At 45.9% G+C, this 6,000-nt stretch overlaps 1 protein-coding gene across 2 annotated transcripts in view; it reads right to left on the reverse strand.

Moving 5' to 3' along the window:
- The window catches only part of LOC105543856 (protein HIRA), a 125,774-nt gene that overhangs the window by 85,291 nt on the left and 34,483 nt on the right, over positions 1–6,000 (reverse strand). Inside the window, exon 2 of one of the 2 annotated variants that reach the window (XM_011986006.1) lies at positions 597–659. The gene's annotated coding sequence lies outside the window, so the exon portion shown is untranslated. Of the gene's footprint in view, positions 1–596; positions 661–6,000 lie in introns of those variants that run through there. The other variant, XM_011986007.1, reaches the window with a different exon arrangement.

Below are 6,000 nucleotides of genomic sequence, written 5' to 3' on the forward strand. Positions count from 1 at the left end.
CTTGGTGTCCTAGCATGAAGAACAGCTCTGTCTTTCCAAATAGAACCATGTAACATTGCAAAAGATGCTGGCTGCAGCAGAAGGGCAATACTACCAATAACAGTTTCAAATGGTGTGGGCTTTCTTACTTGCCCACAGTGTACTTTCTCCTTAACCTAGCTGAATTCCTTTGACGAGAAAATGGGCCTAATAACTACATGATTGCTTTAGAAGCTTAAACCACTCTCATTCCCTTTTTTCAGATAAGAAAAATACTGACAGAGCCCTTGCCTCTGGGGCTGGGCTTTGCCCACTGCACCACCTGCCACTGTCGATGCTCAACAAGCTTGGGGATACAAACTTATTTTAATATTAACCCAATAAACAGAAATTAGAATGATAAACCTGCTGCCAAAATATTTACAGAGAGCACACTAAAGCCATAAAAGGATTTTGATTTTATCCATTTAGATAACACATTATAACTATACATTTTAAGCAGCGTTGCATCTGTACTGAAAAATAGCAAGTATTCCCTCTACAGTTAAATGGACAGCAGGAGAAGAGCAAGGTGCCAGGACTGCTAAATTTTCCCTTTCATTATTCCATAAACATACCTTGTCCTCCAGTTGCGAACTTGGTCCCGTCAGGGTGAATATCAACTGAAAAAATCGGCTTGCCTGGAAACAAAGAAAAAAAAAATACAATATCTAAATTGGCTTTTATTCATTGAAGAGTATCAAACTCAACAGATTCAGTTAAAGTCTAAACTGCTAGAAGATTCTCCAAACATTAGACCGCTGAAAGTCCAACAGTGGGAGGAAGCATTCCATCACTGAGAATGGCTGAGCCCACAGGATGCCTGGGCATTTGTCTGCCATCTTGCAGGGATGTGTGTTTGTAAAGGCTATGAGCTGTTCATGATTAAAGTTCTGAGTCACAGGTACTTAGGGAAAAGGGCACACAGCTATAACTCCAGACATCTCCCTATTGTGCAGATCTGCACTTGACTGGAAGCCTGGACAGAAGGAGCACTATTTGTCTTTTCTGGCTGACAGCTGAGCAGGACCAGGGCTGGCTGCAACCAAGGAGCATTTCTTCACTTGTCATACTTCTGCTTCCAAACAGCCCTCTTTTGTTTGTGCTGTGAAGTTCACATACAGTCTGCCATCTCAGCATCTCCTCTGGCTGAACTTCCTTCACAGTTTGTATTCTATGTTAAATTAGCTGTTCAATTCCTCCAGGAGAAAGGACTGTGGCTATTAGTTCTGAGGCTTGCACTAGGATCCCATGAAGCTAGCTGGCTGGCTGGGTGGGTGGATCAGACTGGCAAAAGCACTGTAGAAGCTTGAAACCCAGCAGACCATAGAAGGGACTCACGCCTGGTGGGCATTTGTCCAGCTCCCTGCTTCTAGGACAAAGGTACAAGAGCTACAAGTAGTATGTCAGTTGCTGTTGAGTTCATCACATCTTCTCCCTCTGGCGTAGTACCCAGTGCATGGTAGCGCAGTAATATTTGTTCAGTGGCAAAGGAGATACATGACAATGAACTAAGCATCAGCAATTGCTGATATAGATGGGCTGCTGCCAAGAGTCTCTTAATTGAACACGTTCTGTCTCTGTCACCCAAGAGGCGGCAATGTGGATACACTACCAGAGTCACCAGCCCTAGAATCACTCAGCAACTACTGGGGTCAGGGGTGTGTGGGCAGGCAGTGGCTGCCTGAGAACTGTGAAGTCCTGCCAGGGCTCCCATGCAAGTGTTGAAAATTAAATGCTGATGCCCAAAAGGCACTGCCCAGCACGGGACCCAGGCAGCACCCAGCTGTGGAGAGCCGTAGCCGTGCAGTCAAATCAAGCATGAACTTGAGAGAAAATACACTTTCCTTCTTACTGGTCATTATGTAGTACAGGTTGAGTATCCCTTATCTGAAACACCTGGGACCCGTTTTAACCAAAGGGAAATGACAGAAGCAATGTTGCTCCAGTTCCAGGTGTAGGCCTAAAGAGTCTAGCAGTTCAACTTTGGCTCTCTGGAGAAATCTAGTTGCCATGTGCGAAGTCCAAGTACCCTGAGACCACCATGTTTTGAAGAGGCCCAAACTGGCCACATGTAGAGCATCAAAGAGCCCGGACAAGTGAGAATCAAGGCCACAGACACAGGCGTGGTGAGGTGTTCTATCCCCAAGCTATTCGAGCCATCCCAGCAGATTCCATAGAGCCAAGATGAGCTGGACCTGCTGAGTCCTGACAAGCTGCAGAATTATGAGCAAATAATAAAACTGTTATTGTTTTAAGCCAGCAAATTTAGGGGTTTGTCATATAAGAGAACCCAAAATGCCAATTCATTTGCTTTTCTGCTTAAGCCAACTTTAGCTGGGCATTTGTCATTTTAACAAAAAATATTCTAGCTGACAGCCTTGGTCTTGACAGGCAATCAGGGCGGAACATTCCCCTCCCCTTGGAGTGCTTTTCAGTTCCATAAGTCTGTGAGACATTGTATGATATGAGTCCCCTCAAGAAGCACATCAGAAACCCTTACCTGCAAGTCACAGTTCCCCCGACTACCCAAGAGCACACACAGGCTGAGCCAGGCTCAGCTGCACAGGTACCAATTAGAGCCTGTGCGCTTTAGATCATGCCCACTCACAGCATCGACTGCATGTTTTCTCACTCAGTCTCTGTTTGCAGATTTCTACTATGTGCCAGGCATTAAGCTAAGCAATGAGAAAGTAAAGATATATAATCATACAAACTCCCCTAGTAAGATGTCCGCTGATGGACACTTCACAAGTAGAAAGCCACCTGACTCATTCAGCTTCGGGCTTCCTGTAAATATAATAACTGAATTGGGTCCCAAAGGTTGAGTAAGAGTTAGCCAGAAGATCGGGTGAGAGAGAGGGATTTCAGGCTGAGGGGATGCACAGCATGGAATCAAGAAATAGGCTGATGTGCTGCTGCAGAGCAGAGTGCAGGTAGGGTATGAGAAAGAAGAGGAGACAGAGATGGCCAGGGCTCAGCAAGCATCAGTAAGGAGCTCAGACATTTCTCTAATGGTACTTTTAAGGCAGGGTAATTCCAAGGTCATATTCACATTCAGGCTCCACAATAGCAGTGTGGAAAATGGGGGTGGGGGCCTCCAGGCTCCAGGGGAAGGCAGGGATGGAGGCTGGCAACAGGTTTTGGTTTTGGCATTAAACATCATGGGCTGAATCTTCAGCCCTGCCACTTACTCAGCTGCAAAGCCTTGAGATTTTATTTTTTATTTTATTTTATTTTATTATTTTGAGATGGAGTCTCGCTCTGTTGCCTAGGCTGGAGCGCAGTGGTGCGATCTTGGCTCACCGCAACCTCTGCCTCCCAGGTTCAAGCAATTCTCCTGCCTCAGCCTCCCGAGTAGCTAGGACTACAGTCGCACGCCACCACGTCTGGCTAATTTTTGTATTTTGTATTTTTGTATTTTTAGTAGTTGTTGGTCAGGCTGGTTTTGAACTCCTGACCTCAGGTGAGCCACCTGCCTCGGCCTCCCAAAGTGCTGGGATTACAGGCGTGAGCCACCACGCCTGGCCACACCCATTTCTTAATCTGCAAAAATGTGGAGGACACATTCACCATTACGAGCACCTTGTGAGACAGATTAAGATGCTGTGTCACGTTACTTCTAAGATGCATCCATTTCACACGATGAGGACACACCTTGCTGGAAGGCGTGCCTGGTTTGTTGGCACCATGTTTCCTTTCTTAGTGTTGTGCAGTAAATGAGATGAAATATGGTAGGGGACCTACACAGACACCAGCGCAGTGCTGGCTCCCCACTTCCTTACAGCACTAGACCTTTCCGTCCCAAGGAAAGCAGTCACTCACATTCCATCATTGGGAATGAATCTCTTCTTTTTTTTTTTATTTTTTTTCGAGGCAGAGTTTCACTCTGTCACCCAGTCTAGAGTGCAGTGGCACGATCTTGGCTCACTGCAAACTTCGCCTCCCGGGTTCACACCATTCTCCTGCCTCAGCCTCCTGAGTAGCTGGGACTACACGTGCCTGCCACCAGGCCCGGCTAATTTTTTGTATTTTTAGTAGAGACGGGGTTTCACCGTGTTAGCCAGGATGGTCTCGATCTCCCGACTTCATGATCCACCCGCGTCGGCCTCTCAAAGTGCTGGGATTACAGGCGTGAGCCACCGCGCCCGGCCAGGAATGAACCTCTTCTAAAGGGGTCTTTGAGGTGGAGCTGAGGAAAGGGACCTTCTGGCCCAGCTAGTTAGAAAACTCTTCCTGCGGCACAGCACGATGACGACAAAGATGAGTTCCCAACTACCTCCAGTGTCTGGACTTTCTTTGTAATAGAGACAGAAAGAAAAGACAAATTAACACACCCTAGACTCTAGAGACACCAAGCAATCACCTATCCTTAGATCAACCCCAGATCAGAATGTTGTCCTTGCACACCTAATACAGAGCCAATATAGTCAGTCACTGTCTACTGTCTGGGGGTTTGCTGATTTGACAAGAGCAGCACGAATGCTTTCCATCTGGCAGGGAATAAAGAATATATTAAGGAAGCTCGGATTATGACAGGGCATGCTTGGGTAGAATCGTACCCTCCTTCACACCAGGGGAAAGATTCCTAGAAGAGGACTAAACATGGGAACTTAAACTCTGAGCAGAGAGAGGTGGCCAGAGGCAAAGCAAAGAGGGCACAATGGAGAGCGCTGGCCCTTCCCTCTCAGCAGACCTTCGGCTTGGCTCCAGAAAGTCTCTGGGCTTTTATGCTCTGATAGTTCATTGGGTAGAGCTGACTGGAACACATGTGCATACGTCCTTTTGGAATGAAGCTTGGGAAAGTTGAGGCCTTTGCCCAGCGAATGTTGCTCCTGGGAACACTTTTCCTGTACTGCCCAGTAGAACTTGGTTTTAACCAATGTTGACAAATATAGAATTAAAAATAAGAAAATGTTTGAAACATTTATTAAATGAAACAGTTACAAAACAATACTAAAATATAAGGTGGGTCTGGTCACGGTGGTTCACGCCTGTAATTCCAGCACTTGGGAGGCTGAGGCAGGTAGATCACTTGAGGTCAGGAGTTTGAGAACAGCCTGGCCAACATGGCGCACCACTGAACTCCAGCCTGGGTGACAGAGTAAGACTCTATCTCAAAAAAACAAAACAAAACAAAACAAAAAATATATAAGGTGGGTGCAAACAACACAAACTTACTTACTTACTTATTCATTTATTTTGAGACAAATTCTCACTCTGTCACCCAGGCTGGAGTGCAGCGGCACGATCTCAGCTCACTGCAACCTCTGCCTCCCAAGTTCAAGCGATTCTCCTGCCTCAGCCTCCCAAGTAGCTGGGACTATAGGTGTGTGCCACCATGCCTAGCTAAAAAGTGCCGGAATTACAGGCTTGAGCCACCCTGCCCAGCCGCAAACAACATAATCTTAAATGTAGAAAACTCTAAAGATTCCGCAGAAAAACTATTAGTGCTAATAAATGAATTCAGCTAAGTTGCAGATAAAAAAATCAACAAACAAAAGTCATCTGCATTTCTATACACCAACAATGAGCAATCTGAAAGGGAAATTAAGAAAACAATTCAATTTACAACAGAATCAAAATGAATAAAATTTGTAGGAATAAACTTAGCCAAGGAGGCGAAAGACTTCTACACTGAAACTATAAAACATTGCTGAAGGAAATCAAAGACACAAATAAGTGAAAAAACAGTATGTATGTACTCATGGACTAGAAGATTTAATAACTTTAAGATGTTAGGCTGGGAGCAGTGGCTCATGCCTATAATCCCAGCACCCTGAGAGGCTGAGGTGGGCAGATCACATGAGGGCGGGAGTTCGAGACCAGCCTGACCAACATGGAGAAACCCTATCTCTACTAAAAACACAAAAATTAGCCGGGCATGGTGGCACATGCTTGTAATCCCAGTGACTTGGGAGGCTGAAGCAGGAGAACTGCCTGAACCTGGGAGGCGGAGGTTGCAGTGAGCTGAGTTTGTGC

The sequence above is a fragment of the Mandrillus leucophaeus genome, unplaced genomic scaffold (assembly GCF_000951045.1).
Source record: "Mandrillus leucophaeus isolate KB7577 unplaced genomic scaffold, Mleu.le_1.0 Scaffold291, whole genome shotgun sequence".
Classification (NCBI taxonomy): Eukaryota; Metazoa; Chordata; class Mammalia; order Primates; family Cercopithecidae; genus Mandrillus; species Mandrillus leucophaeus.